The following is a 2,083-nucleotide window of genomic DNA, read 5'->3' as shown; positions in this document are numbered from 1 at the left end:
TGCCACCAGAAGTGGTGAATGCTCCAACACTGGAAGTTTTTAAGAAGAGACTGGACAGCCATTTGTCTGAAATGGGTTTCCTGCATGAGCAGGGGGTTGGACTAGATGACCTCCAAGGTCCCTTCCAACTTTATTATTATTATTATTATTATTATTATTATTATTATTATTATTATTATTATTATTATTATTACTACTACTACTACTACTACTACTACTATTATTATTATTATTATTATTATTATTATTATTATTATTATTATTATTATTTATCCAAGGCCATCAAACAGTATTAGCTGGGATTTGAACTGATGTACAGTACCAATCAATATAACAGACAACCCCTTCCAAAAGAATTAGGCCACATATGAGCCAACTAAATAAATTTTACAGCATTCTGAAACTGTATCGGCTTCCTAAAACATTGTCCTGTCTTTCTGCACTCCTCATCAATATCTCTTGGCTTCAGGGAAATAATACACCAAGAAATAATAGTTTGCTCCTGTTTAAGGTCATTGGCATCTGCTGCTGAAATGACCTCCTCTGTGGACCATGTGGAGTTTCCCAAAAGTCCCACATCTAGAAGCTGCATGAGGTAAATATGAAAAATATACCTTTAGGATTTGAAATAACATAATGGATATGGGGAAAAGAAGGAAGGAAGGAAGGAAGGAAGGAAGGAAGGAAGGAAGGAAGGAAGGAAGGAAGGAAGGAAGGAAGGAAGGGCAAAATAATGGTATGGATTGTGCTTGAGAGGGACACTGAAATAGTCATGGCCTTATTTCTTTTCTGAAATGTTGGCAACTTGACAATTCTAGAAAAGAAATGTGTGTGCGCGCACACACACACACACACATGTTTTAGTGCTTGTTTTTAAACATAACTGGCTTATAAAAGTTGTATGAATTAAAAACATTTCTGGGTTATATTTTTCCTGACTTCACATGCAGATTTCAGTGATATTTATTCCTCCAAAACAAAAGCTTCATTTTGGTTTCTCTCTGGTTTCTGGTTTCACGTTCTGCTTTCATCTGGTTTCTCTTCAGATTGTATAAATCGTTCGCTTTTTACTAAAGAGTTCCATGGGGAGGAACATTTATGATGATGTGGTTTTGTCAGTGGGCCTGGGGACCCCAAATGGCAATGGAGCTGATCAAGTGGTTGATTTGATTAGGTTGCTCCTGCCATGGGATGGCCTGAGGTAGGGTGGGATTTTTATATTATGGATTTTAATGTTGCAAGCCAGCCAGAGGCACCTGTGTGAGTTGGACACCATATAAATTTGTTGACAAATAAATAAATGTTTAACTTTTGCTTATTATTAAGAAATTATTGGGATTCTCTCTAAATTGGATTTATCAGTCTTTGAAAAATATATCCTTCTATGTGCTCAAAGCCAAAATATTAATTCAAAAGCAATATATCAACCAACTATATTAAGGACCTCCAAGCAGACCACAAATTTTCATCTGCTGAACGTAAAGCTAAATGGAAATCAAAGAAAGAGAAAGTAATGACTGAAAATATACTGTTACTGAGCTTATTGTACATATGAAGCTTTTAAAATGATCATAAGTCTCTACATGATTGTGCTCTTGATCAAAGCAAGTCTGAGTTTGTACTTTTACATTGCTCACTTAATGGAAATTATTATGTATTAGGCAGGCAGATATAATTTGTTCAGCAATATATTCTGACCAATTCTTAAATGTCCCTTCACCTAACACATGGAGGCAGTTTCAATATGACTTGAAGGAGAAAATACAAGTACTTCCATATTATCATAGAAACAGCCTTAAAATTATGGTTCAGTCCAGAATCTTTTTGATAGATATACATATATTATAAAATATTACAGTTATTGATTTTAAGACCTTAATATGTAACATTATTTCAGTCTACAAGTTATTTCCTGTCCTTGACTAGTGCTCATGTAGCATTGCCAGCAAAGTCTGCATTTCTAAGCAAAGTATTGACTGTTCCGAAGTACTGCAGCAAATACATGGAGAAACTATTGTGTTCTATATTAATCATACAACATATCCAGAGATGTACATATCAATATAACTATGCATATTATTAT

At 34.4% G+C, this 2,083-nt stretch overlaps 1 non-coding gene across 1 annotated transcript; it reads left to right on the top strand.

The window, feature by feature from the left end:
* Positions 1 to 1,026: 1,026 nt before the first annotated feature.
* LOC114922359 lies at positions 1,027 to 1,138 on the top strand. Its single transcript, XR_003810391.1, has one exon. It is a non-coding gene; the product is annotated as a U5 spliceosomal RNA (small nuclear RNA).
* The last annotated feature ends 945 nt before the right edge of the window (positions 1,139 to 2,083 follow it).

The sequence above is a fragment of the Protobothrops mucrosquamatus genome, unplaced genomic scaffold (genome assembly GCF_001527695.2).
Source record: "Protobothrops mucrosquamatus isolate PMUCROS unplaced genomic scaffold, P.Mucros_1.0 scaffold127, whole genome shotgun sequence".
Lineage (NCBI taxonomy): Eukaryota > Metazoa > Chordata > Lepidosauria > Squamata > Viperidae > Protobothrops > Protobothrops mucrosquamatus.
The sequence above is the reverse complement of the archived record's forward strand: the minus strand, read 5'-3'. Positions and strand labels throughout refer to the sequence as shown.